We start from the raw sequence: 24,529 nt of genomic DNA on the forward strand, positions 1-24,529 counted from the left end.
CATTATTCCCCCTTGGCCTTCCAGACTTTCCAAAAGGAAGCACTTTTATAGCTGAGTGTCTGGCAGCTCTCTTATCTCCAGTTTTCCCTGTGAACAGCTCACACAGTAACTTGTTGTAACAATTTTGTCCTGAGTTGTACTGCATTTTCTTAGGGAAAAAAAGTTCAAAATTCCATTAATTTACCTTGTTTCTTTTTCTCCCACTTTTTTCATTAAATCAAAATGCATTGCATTCTAGAGCTTCTTTTCATTTTCTAATATTACAAACACAGGGACAAAACAATGCAGTGAGTTTTCCCCTTCCTCATAAAGGCACCCAGAGCTGGTAGCGTGAGAGATTCAGTCCAATTTAAGCTCTATTGAAAGTACAGTGTAGGCTTGTGGTGTTCTATAAATAACAGCTACATTTCCCAAAGCTGTCCATGGTTTATAAAGAGGACCCCAATTAAACTCAGAACAGTTGGAGGAATAAACCTATCAAAGAAAATGCATTTATAGTGTACCAGACAGGTTAGACTATGGAATGAGTCAAATTCTAATTTCCTTAAGGCCATTGAGCTTCTGTGTTTTGGTGCAATCAAGTCCTAAACAATAAACACACTTGATTTTACACACCCTACAAATAACCTTTTTATTTTATAGGTACTTAGTAGTAAGTTTTTGATGATATCACACATTTAGGGCAATTGAAAGTAAATAAAATCTCGTCTCCCTAACCCCAAAAGTACGAATTCACCCTACCACCTGTTCTTTGATAACTAATACATAGACCTCAACTCCCTATGTAACCCTTTGTTTCTGCATTTCAAAATATTACATTAGGACCCGAGTCAAAAACAATGTGCTAAATTTCCACCCTGCTAATCCCATGGTATGTCTAAGTTAGAGTATGGGGAACAGTGTGGGAGATGACCCTGATGAACACTCTTGACTCACATAAGCAGGTTTATATTCTGATTTACCAAGAGTAGATGGGCATAAATAATAGAGAACAAATGTGGTGACAGTGACCAGCTAACCTGTCAATAAAATCCAGCTAAGGTCAACATTTGCCTTAGCAGATTGGGGTATTCCTACTTAATGAAATGTCCTTATTTGACATACTGATTTCCAAATTAATAAACTATCCCTTCCTCTAGTTCTATTGTAAGGAGTTAAGACATTATTTTGCCTCCCAGCAGGGACTGGAAAAGAAAAGTCTGTCCCTTAATTAACAGGACAAGTTCTCCAAGTAATGTCCTAACCTATACAAAAGAGTGCTTGAACCATTCTTAGACTTCCAAGTACAAGTCCTAGCTTTAATATGAGGCATTCACATAAGAACTTTTTCCTTCCATCATAATCACTTCTTCCTCCATCTGCTTCCTCAAGTATTGGCAATAAAGAGCTGGAAGTATTATAATGATAGTTTTAGTCCCTAGGTATGCTAGCGTCATGACATCCAGGCTGCCCCCAACTGCATGCCATCTTTTAGATGAATACTATTCTTTCGGGAAAAGATTATGTACAACCTTCTAAAACTGGTCTTAGATTTTTTTAGGAGCAGATTTTCCAAAATGACCTCAGAGATGAGGTAACCCATTCTTCCTACCCACTAGTACTTGTGTTCAGTGTCCTGGAAAAATGCCCATTTTGCCAATTAGTTCACACACATATGGACACAAATAAGACAGAGAGAAAGAAAGGTGCCTTCCAATCTACTAGAACTGAAGGACCAAACAAACAAACTGGAACTGTGACATCAAGTTGTGAATATTTTGGAAATCACTGTGCAAATTATTTTTAACTATTCACGATAGCAGTTTTTCCAACCCATTCAGTAGGCAAATAACACAGTCCGTGACACATAGCCCTCTATGTTCATTCACAGCATTTCATTAATTTGTTTCATTTAACTGTGCTTATCCCTTTCATTTTGCCTCTATTAGACTAATGAGATTTTCCCTGAATGTTATCTAGCTTCCAAATAATCAGCATTAAGCCTTCATCCATTCAATCACCTTACTAGGTATTAGGACCATATCTCTGCCTTCAGCATCCTTTTGAAACACTAATTACCTTCCTCACTGTTTAAAAGTGTGAAACATTCCAGATACAAACATTTAGCCTGAGGCAGATGAATACAGTTCTATAAAATGAAACAATAGGGTGTGTGAAAGTTCTTAAAAAAATAATAAAGTCCTTTGAAATTAGCTCTCCTAGGAGTCTATTAATCCCACATTCATATTTTTTAATGGTATATATAAAACATGGTACACTGCTGATACAATCTCTGGTCTGCTTTATTCTTTAATGAAGACAAACAAAAACTAAACAAGGAGAGAGATTATCCCACAGAGGTGATATCTGAGACCATAGTTAATGTTTTAATTTCTTTCTGGACACTGACAAATTGCTTGTATATAGGGCCAGTGGTTTTTAATCCAAATATTTAATACAGATATTATTAAGCCTCGATCTGAGCCAGGTATTGTGCTAGGTAGTGAGGTATATAGTTTCTAAAGACAACCCTTCACTCAAATAGCATCTAAGCTAGTGCATATACAAACAAGAAATAATTATAAAACTGCATGTTGTTACAAGTTATAAGCAAGCTAAGAACCAGGTGCCAGTTTAGGGGTTGGGGAAAGGCCTCCTCAGGACTAAAGGAATAGGAATAAGGCAGGTAAGACAAGAAGAATGGTATTCCAGGCAAAGGGAACATTAGATACAAAGGCACAGATGCTGAAGGATAAACTGTATGCATGGGAGTGGCCACATTTTAGGAAGCCTCCATCCTCCAGGATGCTTAAGATTGCAATCGGGTGCTTGCTTTGGGAGCACATACTAAAATTGAACCAATACAGAGAAGATTAGCATGGCCCTTGTGCAAGGATGACATGCAAATTTGTGAAGTGTTCTATATTTTTTTAGGGGGCACATCAGAGGCAACTACACATTTATGTATCTCTCCCTCTCTTTCTCCAACCCTTCCCCTCTGTCAAAAGAGAAAAAGAAAAAGAAAAAGATTACAATTAGTGTCCTTGCCTCAGGTTTTCCAAATAATTTATTTGTGAAATTGACCAGTGTTAGAATAATGTATACCAAAACAATAAGTAGGCTTTCTACTGTCACTTTATAAGGATCACTTTAAACTTCAAGCACTTAACTATCCTCAAGTGGTACTTGTTTGTAGGTATATTAGACGGGATTGAGAAGAAGGTCACTTACCAGATAAGCCAGTTTCAAATTATCAATGTGGGGGAGAAAAGATATATTCTTTAGGAAAATTATTCAGACAGGACCATTGTCTTAGACCAGTAATTCTCAAACTTTAAGATACATCAGAATCCTTTGGAGGCCTTGTTAAAATACAACTGCTGGGCCCCATCCTCAACGTTTTTGATTCATCATGTCAGATGAGGGTAGGAGCTGAGAGTTTGGATTTCCAACAGGTTCCCATGTGAGGCTGATGCTGCTGGTCCATGGCTATTCTTGGAGAAACACTGGTCTATAGACTTCTTTGAAGACATTACAGTCCCAGGACTGAAACTATCAAATCACATGAACTCATATGTGTTAACCATAAATCAGAGTTTAACACTCCCGAAAAAAGAGATCACATTCAACTTGTTTTCTAACTGAAGCCTAGGAAACTTAAACCTCATTCACTTCCCAAGCCTCTATCTCCTTAGCTTTGTCCTCTGGGCTTGTGAAAACAATGTGATTTAAATAATTTATTCCCATACTAAAAGCCTTGTTTTTGACAAGCATACTCTCTCCTGTACTCTGGTGCTTTCTGAAATATTTTGTTATATATGGAACAAATTACTCCCAAATTTAAGAAGTCAACAGCTATTACCCTTGTGAAAGCTGCTCGTGATAGTGTGGAGAGATATCTTTAATGTTTTCTTTCTGGTGAAGGGTAAATCAGGCAAAATAAATGTCAGTCTGAGGGTCCAGATACTTGTAGTGGGATTTAAATAATGAAATAAAATGTCAATATTTTCAGGGAACATTTGTCTTAAAAAAAATGGTGGGGGGGCTTTTTTTTGGCTTTCCAAAACATATATGGCATTTTGCCTAAATGGGCTTTTGCTAATACATCCACTGAGCGCATTTACTGAAACCTTCAAGCAAACCATGCTTCAGAGTAGCCTCAGGTTCTTAAATGACAAAATGTCTGTGTTTAAACAAAATATAAGCAGCACAGATACATTTTCACCCAGAAGAGCCTGTTCCCCACTTGCCTTGTTATGAAACCCTGCTGGCTGATGGAGCCTCTGGTACAATGACTCTGCAGTTATTTTAAGTATCCGTGTGGGAGGGAAGGGGGATGGGCTGGACATAAGGTCGATAAATTCCCTTACCCACCTCAGGAGGAGAGGAACTCTGTGTGACTTGCTGCCTTATTTACCCAGCAAAAAGTGGAATGGATTTGATGTGGCCCAGGGAAAGGGGGCTGGGCAGGGGGGAAGGAAAAGGAAAAACAGAACATTGAATTGAAAATATTTGTTAGTCCCTAATTTTTGAAGCAAAACCATACAGCAAGCAATAGAATATTTAAAAAAAACATTTAAATGAATATATCACCTCCATTCATTCATCTCTTTCCTGTTTCAGTGCTCTTAATAAATTGAGCTGAAATATCTGTGTAGCTCTTATCATCTGCGTGCAACTGAGGCTGTCAGAGGCATGATCGAGAGCAGCCTAAGCCAAGCAGAGTAAGAAGCAATAGCTTTCACTCTAGGCAACATTTTCTTTTTGCCTAGAAAACACTATATTTGTGGATCTCTTGGTGAGGTGATTTCTCTTAGGAAATGTGCCCTCATCAGAACTTCCCTATGTCCAGCCACTTACTTCTCTCTTCACTGCCTGCCCTCATACCAGATCAAGAGTCATGAACCCTGTGCTTCTCTCCCAGGCTCCTCCCAGAACATCAGATTAGAGAGGGCAGGAAGAAATAAAAACTAATGAAAAGGCTACCTTCTCAAGTGTCAGAACCCGGACATTTGAATCATGTAATTTAAGTGAAGCCTCATAAATTTTAGACCCAAGTCATCATACAAAAAGGACACCAAAATACCATAAATAACATAATACTTAAAGAAAATATCTCTGACAACAGAAAAGACATTTGTCAAATGCATAAGCATCAAAAATTAATGAAGCATTAGTGGATTAGTGTGAATATCCATGCTAGAGGATTTGAGAGAATCTACCCCAAAATAATTATTTGTTTTAATATACTGCAAATTATCCATAACTAATGACTCTGTAGAATAAATTCTATTGCTATTAAACCATTAAACCACAATGAAAACTATTGTATTTTTTAAATTTTAGGGTACAATTTTTAAAAATTTTTACATCTAAGAGATCAGGATTCATCTTACACAGATGAATTCTGGTTCTGTTGGCAATACTTACTAATTTTTAGTAACACGTGAAACAACAATGCAGCTATATTCATTCAGTGATGTCTTTGATTTGGTGGTATGTGTAATTCTCAATGACAGGAAAGAACTTTATCATGAAGTATTTTAACTAACTGATTATTTTGAATGACTTATTAAGTACAGACATTGGGTTTAGGTGATGAGGAGACAAAGACAAGTAGAATAGAATGTATCCCTGATTTCAGAGTTAATAGTATAGCAAGGGTGAGTCACATATAAGCAAATAAAGAAGTGCAAAATTTAGTGCTGTGGGAGCACAAAGGAGGGGAAAAGTCATCCTGATTAAGAGATTAGAAAAGAAGGCCCATGGAGGAAGTAGTTTTTTAGATGAGTCTTAAAGGATGAGAAGTCTCCCATTATTCACATTTGGTGCAGGTAGATACAGATGTAAAAGGCTGAAGAAGCAGGATCTAGACTAAAGAAGAGAAAAAGCAAATCCACTGAGTATGGGAATTGCTCAAGAAATATCAGAGAGCTGTGATATCATTAACTGAATAAGGAAACCAACTGGCATGCCCAGTGTGGGCAGGGATGGTTGGGGTGGAATTCAGATTGGTTGGGTATATTAAGTTTGAGGTCTTTATAGGATATTAGTGGGCATTTGCCATTTTTGAATGCTTATCCCACACTGGGAATTTCCCCCACTATGTAAGTCTGATTACATACAGACTTATTCCCATACTAAAAGCCTTGTTTTTGACAAGCATACTCTCTCCTGTACTCTGGTGCTTTCTGAAATATTTTGTTATATATGGAACAAATTACTCCCAAATTTAAGAAGTCAACAGAGCTCACTTCCCACTACAGACGGAAAAAAAAAATTTTTTTGTTTTCCTGCCTCTCTTGCTGCTAGGATACAGTTGTGAGACTAACTTTGGCCAAAAAGACATGCCTGTCCTGGTGTTTGAATCTGGAGTTAGTGATTCAAAAACACAAGGCCAGGAGAGAATTCTTTTAGAGGTGATGGTAGGATCTAGCATTCAGCAGTTTTGCTCAGTGTTTTTGGCCAGAGTCCCAGCTATGACACCTCCCTATAATCTTGTCTGTTTTCCAACCTGGTTTTACAGCTTTCCCAATGATGCTGGGAGATAGCCAATATCTTTTCAATATGTTGCTTTTCTGCTGAAAACCATAAGAGTCAGTTTCTGTGGTTTGAAATGTAAGAACCATAGGTGCTACAGACAAACATCAGAAGATGTCTTACCCAGACTTGGAAAATGAGCACACAGCACAGAAGGAAAGTCAGCCCAAAGAACTAAACAGAGGAATAATTTGACTAGGATTGAAAATTTAAGCCAAGAGAGAAAATACAGGTACTGAGAAAAGATGGAGGAAAAGAATGGCATTGCTTTGTGGGGAGGATGGGGTAAAAACACTGGGCACAAGTGAGAGAAGGGAAGGGACAGTCAGGGGGACATAGAAAGGACGTATCCTGAGGGCCTGCTATGAGGCAAATATCTTGCACAAGCTAATTCATTTAATATTTATAATAATTGAGTTAGATATTGCTATCCTGACTGTATAGATGAGGAAATTAGAGGCATAGACATTAATTAAATACCTATCTAAAAGTCAAATGAATAATTGGTGGTAGGACCAGGATTCAAACTCAGATTTGTCTGATTCCAACATCACACTCTCTCAATGCCAGGAGCTTTAGTAGAGGACATCAGCACAGAAGCCGAAGATAAGATCTTAGCACACGGGTTCTCAACAGTTGTACACTGGAAACATTTAGGGAGATATAGAAACTGCTAATGCCTGGGTCCCACCTCCAGAGTTTTCCATGTAATTAGCCTGAGATGCGACCTGGGGATCAGGACTTTTACAAGCTTCCCAGATGGTTCCAATGTGCAGCTACAGTTGACAACCACTGCAGTAGGTGCTGTTTCAGCAGAGAAGTGAAGTGGCTTGAAGAGTGAGCAGGATGTTAGAGTATAGAGGCCACTAGCGCTGAAGTGAAGTATTGACAAGGAACACTGCAGTGAGATGAACAGGTTGGAGAGATATGAATTTCTAGGCGGTTGGAAAGTGAACTGGAAGCGGACACAGAGAAAATAAGTGTAGACTATTCTTACAGTAGTAACTAAGGAGGTGAAGGGAGTTTGATAGGTAGATAGCCACCCAATAGGCTTGTAGGTTGAGAACATGCTTTGGAAGAATAAAGAACAATGAGAACATCTGTAGGCTGAGAAAGGTGCTCATGAAAAGTGAGAATTGCAGATAAAAGGGAGAAGGTCAAGGTCCTAGAGGAGATGAAATCTGGTATTCAAGAGGAAAGAAAGGTTAACTTTTGGAAAGTAAGAGGAAACTTTTTCAAAGATAAAAAAAGGAAAGGATTTTTTGTGTATGGGTCGGAGAGGGATGAGATAGGTGGTGGGAAAGCAACTGGAGGGAGCTCAAAAGAGTGAAAGTGTGGGATTGGAAAATTGACTGTAAGGAATGGAATAAAGGAGTCAAAACAAAGGAATTAAAGAACATTCACCTGAGATCATATAAAGCTGATTTCAAGTGTTACATTAGGGTTATATAGCTTTCTCAAACAATATTGGTGGGTTTTGAGAAAGTGAGAAAATGCATAAGGAAGTTTACCCAGAGCTGGGGACTGCCCAGGCTGACTGAGTGATAGGACGAGGAAATGAGGAACATTGGGGTGCTACTGATGTACATTTAAAATCTAAGCTATGCTATTTACTTTGACATGAATTTAATATATTAAAATTTACATGAGCTTCCATTCCTGATTTGGCACATAAATATGTGAATCCACACATTCATGTTGAAATCTAAATGTAGTCAATGACAGATATGGATGATTCTAACAGAGAAAAAGTTGTGGTTTCAAATCAAGAAATGATTAGAAGTGATTACACTAGTGACCAGATCCCTAAATGATTAATTTGGTAATTCATCTTTTCTGGCTTCAGAAAAGCCACATTTCAGGCACTGGCCAAAACATATAGGTTTAGATATACATGAAAATCATCCTAATAAACACAGAATGTTAGTTCCATTGATAATGCCTTTTCTAATTCAACATGGAAAAGAAGTTTTTCAAACATTGCTCAAGCTGATGCTTCTGTCCTTTTTCCTAATTCAGATCTCTGAAGTTTTGATGAACTTCCTAATTATTTCTCAAAGTTCATTCTAGCCACAAACCACTTCATAAGTTTTGTTGGTGACACAGTTTTTGAGAAATGTTCCTCCAGAGAACCATGGCATGAACTTGGTACTTTGTTCTGTAAAATATTCCCTTTCAATTCCCTCCCCACTTTGGCCTTCTGGTTAGACAACTCCTTCAGGACTCTACTGAAGCATCTGGATAGGCTTTCTCTGGACATATGGTCCCATAATACCCTGATCCTATGTTCTATTTCATACCATGCATTCTAGTTATAATTATTCATCTAGAGTCTGTCTGCCCCACTAAACTGTAATATCTACCAGGTAAGGATCATTTCTGGTATGTCATAAGTATTCAATAAATATTTGTTGACTATTTTAATGTATAATTGTGAGTGGAAAATGGATTTTACAGGAGAGAAACCAAGGCAGGAAGGCTCACTTAGGAAGCTATCATAGTCAACAGATAGAGCAGACTCTAGGTCCACTTAATTCCTTCATCATTTTCATGCTTGCTGCCCCCCACTGTGTTTTTCCTCTCCACAACTCTAGGACTGAGGGTTACTTTCAGGCTGCCAGAGCCCCCTTTCTGCCTGTTTCCAGAGAGTAGGCAGGGCCTAGGAATTGACATCCCCTTGGGGCAGCCTGATAGGTACAAAACTATAAATATTCCAGCTCCCTTGCCTTGATCAAGAACAGGCAAAATCAAACAATAGGTTGTTTAGGGATATATGTATGGGTAGCAAAAGGGGATTATTACCACATTCAGGATAGTAGTTATCTCTGTGAGGAAGAGGAGGACATGATTAGGGAGTAGCATATAGGGGTTTCCAAGTTACTACTAACATTCTATTTCTTGAGCTGGGAAATGCTTATATGATGCTAATTTTATTGGTTTTTGTTAAACTGTATATAAATTTAAAGGAGAAGGAGGAGGAGGAGAACAATAACAACAATGATCCAATAGGCTAAAGAGGAGATAGAATAATAAGAAGAATTTCTCATACTGGAGGAGCATTGAAATGATTGTTAACAGAAGGAAAAAAAAAAGAGTAAGGGAGAGAGGGTAACTCACAAGAGAAGTGAAGCAGACTGCACTAGCCTTGGGAAAATTTTGAACTATATGACCTAGCCATCCCATTCCTAGGTAAAACCCAACAGAAAGAAATACATGTGTTTACCAAAAGATGTGTACAAGAATGCTTATTAATGGAGTTCTGAGAAACGCTACCACATGGATGAACTTTAAAATATTGTGCTAACTGAAAGAAGCAAGTCACAAAAAGACATAAGATTCCACTTATTTGAGATACCTAGAATAGGAAAATCATAGAAACAGAAAGTAGAATAGAAGTTAGAAAAGGCTGGGAAGAAGGAGGAATGGGGAATTATTGTTTAATGAGTACAGGGTTTCTGTTTGGGATGATAAGACATTATTTCATACTATTTTATATGCATATAAATGGATAATATATTTTGATAAAAAATACAAATCAATCTTTTTTATTTTGATTGCTTTGTAAACAGCTTTTCACTGGCAAAAAAGTCTGCTCATTGTCAATAGGGGTGAGATATGGCATTAAATGATTACATGTTTCATTATGTAATATTATTAAACTATTATAAAAACTGTTGGGATTGGAAGGAACCTGAGTCATCTAGTACAACTCTCAAACTACATACAAATTCTTCTCTGCAACAGGTTATGATTCTCTGCCTGAATACTTCCAGAGGCCCTCACCCAAGGTTCCCAAATCCATTGGTGAATCACTGTTATTGCTATAAAGTTCTTTCATAGATTAACTAAAATTAATCTAACATAGATTAAAATAAGCCTTTCTGCAACTTCCACCACTGATTACAGATCCACCCTCCAAAAAATCACAGAATAAGTTAAATATTTTTATATGTGATGTAATAGTAGATAGCATTTAGTGGAATAGCCACAGGTTCAAGTCCTATCTCTATATCTTACTAATTAGTTGACCTTATTTTTCTCATATACAAATTGGAGTGAAAAGATCATCTGGCCAAGTTGTGACAGTTACAAATATTAAGCACCAGACACAGTTCTAGTTCTTCATAATAGAAGCTCAATAAATTGTACCTTTTAAAAAATTATATGTGAAGATCATATATTTTTCCCTTTGTCATCTCTTCTCCTGGCAACTTTCAATTACTTTAAACTATTCTTTGTATTTGACATGCTCTCCAGATCACAGTCCTGGATCTTGTCTTTTTGATACACACCACTTAGATACCATCATGTCACATTAAACTGAATACATTACACTCAATATTTTCTAACAGCTCACTGGACTATTACTTTGATCTATACCAGTACTTTCCAATAGAATTTTCTGTGATGAGAAAAATATTCTATATCTGCACTGTTGAGTATGGTAGCCACTAGTCACCTGTGGCTATTGAGCACTTGGAATGTAGCTGGTGTTTCTGAGGAAATGAATGTTTAATTTAACTTATATTAATTTCTTTACATTTAATTAGCCACATGAGGCTAGTGGCTACCATATTGGACAGTGTAGATCTAGACAGTATGTTGCCATAATGCAACCTAAACTTGGATGACTGTCTTCAAGTCCATTTCATACTGAGAGCTGTGATCAGCTATTTTAGTTTTTACTTCATAAAATCTAGTGTTTACTTCATAATGACTACTATTAATATTGATCCAGTTTTCCTTTACCCTGTAATTATCTAATCTGTTTTATGAATCACATTGGAACTTCATAACTTTAGGTAACTTTGATTTCCTCATCTGTATAACAATAAGATTGTTTGTAAGTTATTTGTACCTCACACAGCTGAGTTAGAGTCAGAAAGTTAATGTGTGTGAAAAAGTTTGAAATGCCATAAAATGTTTTATAATGTCACAATTTCAGCACCACTATGACTGTTAAATGTTATAGTTCAGTCTATCAAGATATTTATTGATCTGGGTGCTATCTTTTAGTTGATTAGATTTTGAGTACTCCTCAATATATAAAAGTTCTACATCTGTTAAGGCTCCTCATTTCCCTAGGTAAAATCTAGTCCCGTAAATTGGCCTCAAAGCTTACTTACGTCAATATTTCAGCTCTTGCTCCTACCTTTCTAACTCCATTGTTCATGTACACTGTTCAGTCTTCTCTTGCCTCTAGGTCTTTACAAATGCTCTCCCTCCCTCTGAAACTCTAAGATTCCCTAACCACTCCTCATCTGGGAGAGTGATGCAGTTCTCCTCTCAGGGGAATGCCTCGGGGGCTGTATTGGTTTGCAAGAGCTACCATAACAAAGTACTACAGTCTCTGGAATAAACAGGAAGTTATTTTTATCACAATTCTGGCAGTTAGAAGGTTGAGATTAAGGTGTCAGCATGGCTGGTTTATTCTAATCTCTCTCCTTGGCTTATAGATGTCTGTCTTCTTCCAGTATCTTCACATGGTCTTTCCTCCGTGTTTATCTGTGTCCAAATTTCCTCTTCTTATAAGGAAAGCAGTCATACTGGATTATCACCTACCTGTATGACTTCATTTTACCTTAATTAGCTCTTAAAGGCCCTGTTTCCAAATATAGTCACATTCTGAGATACCAGAGATTGAATGTCAAAATATGAATTTGAGAGATGCACAATTTAGCCTGTAACAGTTTTTATATCTACCCCAAGCTAGAAATTTGAGATCACATCTGTACTGGCCAGTAGAGATCTGTGGATAAAATTCAGGGGGTTTGTGAACATAACAAATACCTAAATGAAAACAGATGACAGCTAGTGGAGGCAGTTAGGGGGTGGAGGGATTGAGCAAAAAGGAAAAAGGACACATAAACATGGCCAACAAGGTGGTGATTGCTGAAGGGAGGGTGAGTATAGGGGCTAAATGGTAATAGAAAAAATATAATAAACATTAATACTTTTTAAAAATTTAGTAATTTATTATTCCATTCAAATATGAATGTAGTCAACAAACCACACTAGTATTAGTTGTACCTGTAACTTTATCATCAATAGAAATCACATATATTTTCATATGACATTACAATTGTTGCAGACATCCCAAATATTGTTTATACTCACCACTACATTAAAATATGACAGTTTGCAGACTCATTACTATGTCTGGTTATTTTTAAATTTTTTATTTTTCTTAATTAATTTTTAAAATTTTGTGCAAATACATTTGTCTTCATTTTCCTACCACCACATTCTCCTGCCCCACCCACCTTCCCCAATTTGGCTTTGTTCATGGGTCCTTCATATATGTTCCTTAATTTGACCTTTCCCCTTCCTTTCCCCATTACTCCCCTCCCTCCTTCCCTCTCATTTCCATCAGTTCCTTTTTTTCTTTCACTGTTACTGGTTATATTTTCCTTGCTTATTTGTTTTGTTGATTAGCTTCCACTTATAGGTGAGATCATACAATATTTGGGCATCACACCCTGGCTTATTTCACTTAGCATAATGCTTTCCAGTTCCATCCATGCTGTCGCGAAGGGTAGTAGCTCTTTCTTTCTTCCTGCTGTATAGTGTTCCACTGTATAAATGGACCATAGTTATTTGATCCATTCATTTATTGATGGGCACTTAGGTTGTTTCCAGCACTTGGCTATTGTAAATTGTGCTGCTATGAACATTGGGGTGCATAGGTTCTTTTGAATTGGTATTTTGGAATATCAGAATCAGAAATCAGGAAAAAAAATCCCCTTTGCTATAGCAACAAGAAAAATAAAGTACCTAGGAATACACTTAATCAAGGAGGTAAAAGACCTGTATGCAGAAAACTATATAACATTGAAGAAAGAAATTAAGGAAGACACAAATAAATGGAAGCATGTATCACGTTCATGGATCGGAAGAATTAACATCAAAATGTACATACTGGAATCAAGATGGCAGAGGACAGAGTGGAAGTCACACTGACTTCCTCCCCGGACCAACCTGGAATAACAACTAAATCATGGAGAAATCACCTGGAACAAGCAGCTGAACAATAGCGAGGGAGGAGCCTTTTAACCTCGGACAGACAGAAGAATCGGCTTTAGCACAACCAAACTGGTAAGGAGTGCAGTAGAGATTTGAGAAGGCAGGCCGGGCACCCTCGGGCAGCAGCACCAGAAGAATATTGAAACAGCCAGTTGGATCCCATTGAGAAGAGCAGGGTCTAAACCATAAGTGGGATCTCCAGCCTACAGCACCAGAGCCCCAAAAGTACACAGAAAACAGCCAGCTGCAAAAAGCAACAGGCTTGCTCTCTGCCAGAGAAAGGTGGTTGGAGACATAAAGATCTGTTTAAAAGGCCAACACATAAATTTTTATTTGCAGCCACTTACACTGGGCTTTGGCAAAGGCGGGAACAGAGTAGGCTAGAGACACCATAGGGAGACTATGGAAGGAGGCTTTGGGGGAGAGAACAGAGAGAGTAGACGCCAGGATCCTGGTGCTTATTCATTCCCCATGTAGCAACAGTCATCTTGCTCAGGCAGACCACGCCCCAAGCAGCAACTGTGTGAAAGGACCCAATAACCCCACCCCCAGGAGGGACTCTGCCCTGCTGTGTGGTGTCTCTCAGCGGGCCTGCTGAGTGCAGAGTGACAAGATTAACAGCTGAAGGAGACAGCCACAGACAGTAGGTTCCTGGAAGTCTCAAACAGACTGCCTAAGGTCAGACAGGGACGACATCTGACATCATCAGAGGCAGATCCAGAAAGAAAAAAACAGCAGTCTCCTATCATAGAAGTTCACACCACAGAGTCAGGAAATCAAGACAGATCAATTTAAGAAGCAGAAGCAAAAAAGAAGAGTCTCACAAATAATGGGGTGGGGGGATGAAACACAAAAGGAAAGGAGGAATCTCCAGAAAGAGAAGTAAATGAAAGAGGGGCAAATAAACTATCAGATATTGAGTTCTAAACAACAGTTCTAAGGAAGCTCAGTGAGCTCAGTGACCTCAGAGAGAACTACAAAAAACTACAGGGAAACTACAAGGAACTTACTGCAAACTATATCAGCATGAAAAAGGACAAAGAAACTATCAATAAGAGACAAGAGGAAATGAAGAATACAATTTCTGAATTGAAGAACACAGTAGAAGGAATCCAAAGCAGGCTAGATGAAGCCGAAGATTGAATCAGTGAGCTGGAGGACAAGGTAGAAAAAGCTCCCAGAAAGAGCAAGAAAATGAAAAGACTCAAAAAGAATGAAGAGGCATTGAAGGAAATGCAGGACAACGTGAAACGTAATAATATCTGTATAATAGGGATACCAGAAGGAGAAGAGGAGGAGGAAGGGATACAGAACCTGTTTGAAAAGGTAATGATGGAAAACTTCCCTAACTGGAGGAGAAAAAACGTCACACAAGTCCAGGAAGCACAGAGCGTCTCATCCAAGAGGAACCCAATGAGGCCCACTCCAAGACACATCATCATTAGAATGGCAAATATCAAAGACAAACAGAGAATCCTACAGGAAGCAAGAGAGAAAGAGGTAGTAACTTATAAGGGAGCCCCAATATGGCTAGCAGCTGACTTCTCAACAGAAACACTGCAAGGCAGAAGGGAGTGGCAAGAAATCTTCCAAGTCATGAAAAGCAAAGGTCTGCAGCCAAGACTGCTCTACCCAGCAAGGCTTTCAATTAAAATGGAAGGTGAAATAAGGAGTTTCCCAGACAAATGAAGGCTAAAGGAATACACCTCCACCAAACCAGCACTGCAAAATATGCTAAAGGGACTGTTTTAAAATGAAGAAAAAGTTTCTATGAATACCCAGTTCCTTTCACAGTCACCAATACTTGATATTACCAATATTTTTAATACGTATTAATCTGATTGTGGCAATGATGTGTTATTTTAATTGTTTCTTTACTATTTGTTGAAACTAAACCTGTTTTTATGTATTTCTTGTCTATTTCTATTATTTTTAAAAGGCTTTAAGTGACTTTTTGGTATTCTTTATCCATTTTTTAATTAAATGTTTATAGAATTTTTTCACTTAAAAAGAAAACAAAAAAATTAACCCTTTTTTAGATGTGTTGCAAATACTTTCCTATTCTATTACTTGTCCTTTAACTTTTTTTATACATATATTACTGTACAGTCTTAAATGTTTAATATGGTCATATTGTCAATATCTTACTTTATACCTTCTGGGTTTGAATATGTTACTTCAGGGTAAGAAAAATATCTTTTTGTATTTTGTCCTAAATCTCCTTCAATTTTACATATTGATTTTTAACTCATCTAAATATTTTTTGTAGAATGAGTGAAATAGGGCTCTCTATTTGTTTTATTTCAAGTAATAGTGGGCCATGCACCTTATTTGTTGAATAAGCCTTATTTTCCCCATTGATTTGAAATATCAATTTAATCATATATTACATTGTTAAACAGATATATACATTTGTTTCTCGAATGCTTGTTTTATTTCATTGATCTTGATTATTTCTGTGCTGGTGTCATGTTGTTTTAATTGCTGAGACTTTATAATGGATTTAAATTTTTTAATATTTTATAATGAATCTTGACATTTAAAATAAATAAATAAAATCCATCTGCATTTAAGGAAGGAAGGAAGGAGGAAGGAAGGAAGAAGGAAGGAAAGAAGGAAGGAAGGAAGGAAGGAAGGAAGGAAGGAAGGAAGGAAGGAAGAAAAGAAACTCCTACATTTTGTGACAGCATGGATAGAACTGGAGAATATTATGCTAAGTGAAATAAGCCAGTAAGTGAAAGACTAATATCATATGATCTCACCTATAAGTAGAATCTATTCAACAAAATTAACTAATGAACAAAATAAACCACAGGCCTGGAAACATGGAGCAGGCTGAAAGTGGCCAGAGGGGATGGGGAAGGAGGACAATGGTGGAAAGAAGCAGAAGGGACTAGACAAAGAATATGTATGAATAACCCATGGACATGGACCACATAGTGGGAATGGACTGTGGGAGTGGGGGGTGGGGGTGGGATGGGTGGAAGGGGGTAAAGGGGGAAAAATTGAGACAACTGAAAAAGAATAAACATGATTTTAAAATAAAAATAAATAAATAAATAAATAAATTTTTTAAAAATGTCCATACTACTGAAAACAATTTATAGATCTGGGTTTTCAATGCATTAATAAAGAAACACCACCTCACATAAGTATTTTGTATATACTTATATTATAAGTATATAATATACTTATATATTATATTATTAATATTTACATATTAATATAATACTTAAAAGTATTCTGATAACTATATTTAGTATAATTGATTTACTTCACATAATTCATTTTACACATTTAAAAACAAAAAGTATTCTAAGAAGGGGGCAATAGGCTTCATCATAAGTCAAAGGAACTCATGGCACAAAAAAAGGTTGAGAATCCCTGACTGATAGACCTGACCACAGATAGCAGTCCAGTCAGAGGTGAAACTAAGCCAATTCAACCAAGGCAAGATAGGCAACTTACCATGTTGGGTATAAAGTCTTTAATACAATATCTAATTTATTTATGATTTGAGATAAGGAGCCCACATTGTATATACTGTGCTTCCCAAAACACTGAGATTCATTTTCTTTTCCATCAGCTCAGTTGGGCCTCAACTGTGCCCACTGTATCAGGTCCCCAACTTGGGCAGTGCTGCTTGTCTGCCAGCCTGGCTCTCAAGGCTCCTGAGTCCTGAATCAGTACTTTGGATTCAAAAACTAAGTTCTGTCCCTGAGGAGGCCAATGACTCAACATTTCTCTGAGGAAAATAACTGAGTCTGTTGCCTGAGAGGAGGAGGGTAGTGGGGGGGGAGAGAGAGAGAGAGAGAGAGAGAGAGAGAGAGAGAGAGAGAGAGAGAGAGAGAGTGTGTGTGTGTGTGTGTGTGTGTGTGTGTGTGTGTGTGTGTGTGTGTTTAGAGGGTGTTACAGATTTGGCATTACCAATTCTGCAGCCCACACTCCAGCAATATTTTGCCTGCTCTGCCCTAACTGCTTTCTCCTACCTCCAAACCCCTTACAGCTGTATTTATGCTCCTAATGTCCTATCTGTGGAGAAGGGGGTTTTGTGGAGCCATGATGCTTAAACACTTTGGAGATCCCCTTTAAGAAAAAGATTACAAAACTACAAATACAAAATGAGGCACAGGGCCTTACAAAGGGCCAATGTGTTTTAGGGGCCCTGAAGCTTTAATTCTTTTCAGTACACTTGCCTTTGCAAAAGGGACTGCACTAATTAGAAAGAGTATTATTTTTGGAGTTAGATTTTGAGGCCATAATCTGTTACTTGCCAGCTTAGAATACTTCCAAGATCTGAGAGGCTAGGGGAAATGGAGGGCCCCAGCAACCTAGGAGCACAGGGGTTCAAGTAATCTCCACAAGACACCATCCTTAGAAGGTTTATTTGAAAATATATGACAATTGATGTGAAAAGACTTAATAAACTGAAGAGTGTGAGTAAAATGTGAGTTTTGGTTTTATTACACTCTAAGAAGTCTTCTGACAGAGAGGTATCTCTTCACAGCCAGCCCCTTGGCCACCAGAGAAGATGGTAATGGAAGCCAAGGACACTATCCTTCATCCATGGCAAAAGCATAATGAGAGTGACACTCACTGTTCCTTCTCCTCTTTTCCTCTTGATTTACATCCACAATTATCTTTACACTCACCAAATTTTAAATAAAAGGGAAGAGGAATAGTAAGATATAGTTTTTCACCTATAAAATTAGCATATAGGTGGGACTATTACAGCTTTCTTGGAAAGCAATATGAGACACTATTAAGAACTTAAAAGATGAATATGGATACGTAGCATAAGGAAATAGACCAATGAGTATTTCAACAGTTATTTATCATTCTGAATAACTGAAACCTATATGTACAATGTTTAATATTGGATGAATGAATAAACTACAATATACTAAAATAAATGTTTATTATATAAAGTTATAAAATTATGTGCATAGTAAAATCTCAAATTTGAAAGAAAATATGGTGATAGGTTAATGCAGATTATCTGTAGGTATTGGCTTTTGAGTAATTTTACTTCCTTTCTTCCTTAATCTTTTATATATTTTCCAAAATTTACACAATAGATACATGCCATGATTATAATCAGGAAAAATTAATTTTTTAAAATAATTTTTATTGCTGTTCAAGTACAGTTGTCTCCATTTTCCCACCACCACTCTCCCCTGCCCCACCCACCCCCACTTCCCACACTCAATCCTACACCCCTTTGGCTTTGTCCATGGGTCCTTTATACATGTTCCTTGATGACCCCTCCCCTTCTTTCCCCTGTTATCCCCTCCCTCCTCCCCTCCAGTTACTTTCAGTTTGCTCTTTATTTCAGTGTCTCTGGTTATATTTTGCTTGTTTGTTTCATTGACTAAGTTCCACTTATAGATGAGATCAACTTGATCTGAAGATGGCTATACCTGTTGCTCATAAAAAGTTTGGTGTCAGATACACTTTATTATCAGTATCAACAGACTAAAATTTTGCTGGCAAGTGGTTGGGATCAGGTTTACTGGAATTTTCAAAAGGCCTCTGAGGGAAGTTGACAGGATGCGTTTAGTCTCATAACATAGTAAAAGAATGGGCAAATGGAACCTGATTCTACAGCCTGTCTGCCTTTGAAATTGTGTGCTATTTGTGTAACTGCTTATGCTTGGTTGATGGATCAAGGGGCACCCTGCAGATCCTCACGTGGCTAGAACTTAGATGGTAATTTCAGGCCACAACAGATGGGAACTGTGAGCACAGAAGGTCACTCAAAATATTGGTTGCTTTATCTTTGTAGAGCTATGAGGAGAGGGAAGAAGTCACAGACCTGCCATAAGATAGTGCATTTGGTTCACACCACAATGATCCAGTATGTTCAAAGGGCAAAGCACATACAAAGGCAGACTTCCAATTAAGTCACTCACAAAAAAACCATTAGGACCAAGGGCAGAGAGTGATGGCCTGGCCAAAAGTTAGAGTAAAAAAAAACATTGAATTGGGGTTTCAATATAAGTACAATATCACGTCTCTAAAATACAAAATGTATATTGGAAAAAGCATGTTATAATGTTGTTGCACTTGGCAATTCAGGGACTTAAATGTTTCAGGATGGAATTTAAGTTAAAAAAATGTTTAAAATATTTGTAGCAAAAAACTCTAAGTGCTCAAATTTGCCAATGAGAATTTCTTTAGAAATGAATTTTCTTTTTTTAGGACTGAGATGGTGCCAGCTTTTAGAGACAAAAAGAAAGTGTGTTTCAGTAGTGGAGTCAAAGTATGAAAAATGTTTTACAGATCTTAATAAGATGATTGGGTCTATGAATAGGATACTTTTAAATGAATAAAAAGTGATGAAGTCATGGGATGTGAATTAAATTTAGAATACATGAAACCACTTGGGCTTTGAGGATCATGGCTCATATCTTTTTCCCTGCTTTTAGCTGAATTTAATGAAGACCTTTGAAATTTTCATACCTCCATCACTCAAAAGGTCTCTCAAAATATGCTTCATTATGGAAGGGTAATACTATGATAGTCAAATAATTAGATGAAGGAGAATAACAAATGACATATAAAATTGAGAGAAAAGAGAAATAAAAATAAATCATTTAAGTTTGTAGATGCTTGGGTTTTTTTAGGATAAACTAAAAGGGGTTATTAAAAATTAGCAAGGTTTTTATAAATCAGAATGTTTATTTCTTGTATTTTTTAAAACTTCATGTCTGATGACTTGACATCTGATTCTTAAACAATTTCTATCATAAATTGTCAGAGGAGTAAAAACTGAAAGGATTAATAAACAATCAAGCTAAATTATTTTATGCTTAAGCAAATATGACTCTTCTTAACCCCTACATGATTATACAAAAAACCTTGACTGAAGATATACTTTTAGGATTAAAACCCACAAAAAATTTGAAAGTTAGAAAGTTAGAACTTACAAATTCTTTGGACCACTCCCTTAATGAAAGTAATTGTAAAGCACTTATAGACTTGGCCTACGCTTTTTTGGTCACTCAAGCAGTTTAAGTGACATTAGTTTTTGAGTGTGAAACCAATGAAAAGGTTGGGCTGTGTACCTATAGTGTGAAATGGATCAAGGAGATAGAGAATTTTAAAATACATTCTTTCTTTTTAAGTATCTGTTCAATGCAGTAAATATTTCGTTGGGTGCCCCCTATATGCAAAACACTGGAAGACCATGATAAATAAGAAAAAGTCTCAACCCAAGCTGCTCATAGCTCATGGTGGCCTGCCTCATCCCCAACCCAGATATGTAAGCAAAATGATGTCTCTTATTGATAACCATTGCCTTACTTCTTAATCCTTAAATCAATAGGTCCCTTGACTCAAATACTTGGCCATAGATGATTACACCACAGATGGACACATGGCCCAGGCTGGACCAAGCAATCAAATTCTGTTCTCAGTATAGGAACTAATACTGGGTGTTGAGTTCAATTAGAAGTGGTGGACAGCTGAAAAGAAAGGGTATGTGAAATCAAAACTAAAGCCAGTATCTTGATAATTAAGCCTCCAAAATGAAACCTAAAATTAATGATCAGACATTGTTTCCTACCAAGACATCTACTTCTCTAATCAGGCTACTCCCAAGAACAGGTATGTACACTTATATCAATGGATATTTATTCATTTTTCTCTCATCACCTTCTCCTTTCCACCTAAGTAAAAATTTTCCCATCTTTAAGGGACAACTTCAAACCCTACTTCTTGACCATTCTGGACAATTTACTTCTCAGAAACTCTAGTAGTAGTGGTAATGATAATTATAAAAATAATGGCAATAATTATAACCAGCCCTAATTGACCATATACTATGTTTGAGATATTGTTCTAAGCACTATACATATATTACTTAATTTATAATAGCAGCTGGAACAATTATTATCACCATTTTATAGATGAGGAAACTGAAGCTCAAAGAAATAAAAGTTATTATTCAAGATTACACAGAGAATATGTGGTACTTCAAGATTAAAACCTAAATCGTATGCCTACAACACCTTGATTCCTAAGTACTAGACTACTTGTAAGGTCCTGAGGATCAGGGCTACATCTTATGCTTTTGGACACAGAGCCCACAAAAAAAAATCAATAAACAGGAAATAAAATGCTCTAAAAACATTTGTTTTAATAAGGGGCCTAAAAAGAAATGTTGGAATGTTAGCCAAAACAATTACTAAATTTTTTGCTTATCATGAAAATGAAAATTATACCTTCCTCTGAAACCATAAAGCTCCTAAAAGTTAATTAGCTTTGTGTTATTATTTTGATGCATCTCTGTACTTCTTAATCTAACTGCAAATTATTATTACATCAGCCATTCTGTCTGTGGCAAAATTAGAAAGGATAACACAGCCCTCAAGGTTGCTTATCCTTGAAAGATTTTTAGTTTGATATTTTGCTGTTTGTCTTTTGGCTTATTTCAGCCAGGCTAGAAAGAAAAGAATGATTATTGTGTGGGTGTTTTTGCCTCATTTCCTTAGCAGTAGAACCATATTTCATCTACCTATCAAGGGTTGAGAAATTCGGCTTAGAAAAGGAAGTAAACACAACCCCTTTTCCATAGAAAGGAAACAGATCAAGTTATACCTGACATTCGAGGAGCCCAAGGGAGTCTAGTCTCCACCAATTAGAACAAAATTGAGTCTAGTTCTTTCTGCAACTATTCTAAAGGAAGGTTTGGGGGTAAAGTTTTATGAACCTTTTGTTCCACTGATGAGTGATGGGAAAGCCACTGTTGATATCAAGGGATTAGTGGAAATGGAAATGAAATATTGACTCTCAGAATTGGAAGAGAACTTGGCGGTCATTTATGTTTAAATATCTTCCACAACATTTCCACCAACAGGAATGCCTATACTTAAAAGCATTCCAGAAAACGCTTAGATTCCAGAGTTGATTCATTCCATTTTTGGGTGGCTCTCATCTTATTGGAGTGAAACATTTCTTCCTATCCAGTCTCTCATAGTAATAAATAATTCTTCTAAGGTTGTCATAGCTAGGTTTTATTATCATTACATTTATTACTGTTTTATACTTATATAAAATAATATCACCATCTGTGTCTACTAAGAAAATATTTGACAAGTTTTTTCTATGCATATAAAATTCTGTTAATAGGTACTGTTTATTGGGCCATTATAATAAGAGTTCATAAACCGTTAATTTATTATTATTGAGACAGGTGAATCTTTGGGGCATAATACTAAGCACATTACAGATATTGACTCATAAAATCCCCACAATCATATTATGAGGTAGATGTCATGATCTTCATATTCAGATGAGAAAACTGAGACAAATAAATTCATAGTCATAAATTCATAAATTCATTGTTCAGAGTCCTATATCTAAATGGTAGAGCCTGGTTTCAATAGATCCTAAGTTGGTGCTCAAAAAGAAAAACCCAAAAAACAACTAGTCTGTACTACCTCCCAAATCACGATACTAGCTCTATGCTAAAGCTCTATGTAAACACTTCTGTTTATTGAATCAGATTAGGTTCACTCACAAGCTTTACACAGCATTTGATAGATTAGTTCTGTGTGTGTTAGCCTGTGTATGTATGTATGTTGAACAGTAGCCAAGTACCTAGTAAAAATAAACATCTAACTTCACAAAAGCAGATATTTTGCCAATGCTGCTGGAAATCACTAGGGAAGAGTGTCCTCAGTTCACACCATATTGGCAGACAAGAAAATGTCACAACTTTTATGGCTTTAGTGACTATTCTTTGTAAGGCTCAAGTGCATCCCAAATCACTCTTTTCTACTTTCTTTGTGCCAAGGGGATAGAAACATTGATTTGACATGAAGTCAGCTCAATATATCCACCCAGAGTGGCATGTACCTTCAGGATTATAAACCAAGAATAATACCTAAAGGTAAAAGAAAATAAGAGAAAGCTTTTGTTCCATCTAATATCACAGTAGCATACTTTTTTTTTTGCTATATTGTGAAACCTCATTAAATACGTAGTGTCTCATCTTGATGTTGCTTCAGGTATTCTTCCAGCTACTATTACCATAAGCTTGTCTCTATAGAAATCATATGTTTCAAGTGCCAATTCCACAAAACTCTAACCAGCCTCTTAAGTCAATTTTTTTAAATGGGGTTGCTTATTATGTTACTGTACTGGACCTCATCTGTAAGTCTTAATTGTTGTGATTACAAATACTTATAGACTACTGAAAAACCTTGCAAATGAAGACAACTTCTTGGCAACAAAATTGCTCTCCAAAAATTTTGTAGACACAGGAAAGCTGTCTTCTTTTTGTCTGGAGATAATAGAAAAGTTCTACCAAATCTCTTTTGAATTGAGCACAGTACTCAAAAGTATGATACATATCCACTGTCTAGTGTCTTAGTCACATTTCACATTCACAAGGGATCCCAGGTTAGAAAGTGGCTGCTGAACAACATAACATCCATGATGCTGGCAATAATAATAAAAAAGTAACAAGTATGGAAGAGGAAGTGAATAAATTAGAATACTCATACATTGCTGGTGGTAACATAAGATTGTGCAGATGCTATGGAAAACAGTTTGGTAGTTCCTCAAAAAGCTAAACACAGAATTATCATATGGCCCAGCAATGCCACTTCTCAGTATATATTCAAAGGAATTGAAAGCCAGGATTCAAAGAGATACTTATATGCTAATGTTAACTGCAGCATTATCAACAATATATCAGTAAGAGCCCAAAGGTGGAAACAACCAAAATGTCCATCAACAGATGAACAAACAAAATACAGTATATTCATACAATGGAATATTATTCAGCATGAAAAAGGAATGGAGTACTGATATATGCTACAACATGGACGAACCTTGAAAACATGCAAGGTGAAATAAGCCAAACACAAAAGGGTAAATACGGTATTATTCCACTTATATGAGGTATCTACAATAGGTAAATTCATAGAAGCAGAAAGTAGCTTAAGGTTAACAGGGGATGGAGGAAATAGAAAAGCGG

The 24,529-nt window shown here is 36.7% G+C and overlaps 1 non-coding gene across 1 annotated transcript; it reads left to right on the forward strand.

Annotated features, from left to right (window-relative positions):
- The first annotated feature begins 2,806 nt into the window (after nucleotides 1-2,806).
- On the forward strand, nucleotides 2,807-2,909 carry LOC129077003 (U6 spliceosomal RNA). The gene has a single exon (XR_008529769.1). It is a non-coding gene; the product is annotated as a U6 spliceosomal RNA (small nuclear RNA).
- Nucleotides 2,910-24,529: the final 21,620 nt, after the last annotated feature.

The sequence above is a fragment of the Pteronotus mesoamericanus genome, unplaced genomic scaffold, assembly GCF_021234165.1.
Source record: "Pteronotus mesoamericanus isolate MK-2021 breed Mesoamerican mustached bat unplaced genomic scaffold, CSHL_Meso_final contig_65, whole genome shotgun sequence".
Taxonomy (NCBI): Eukaryota; Metazoa; Chordata; class Mammalia; order Chiroptera; family Mormoopidae; genus Pteronotus; species Pteronotus mesoamericanus.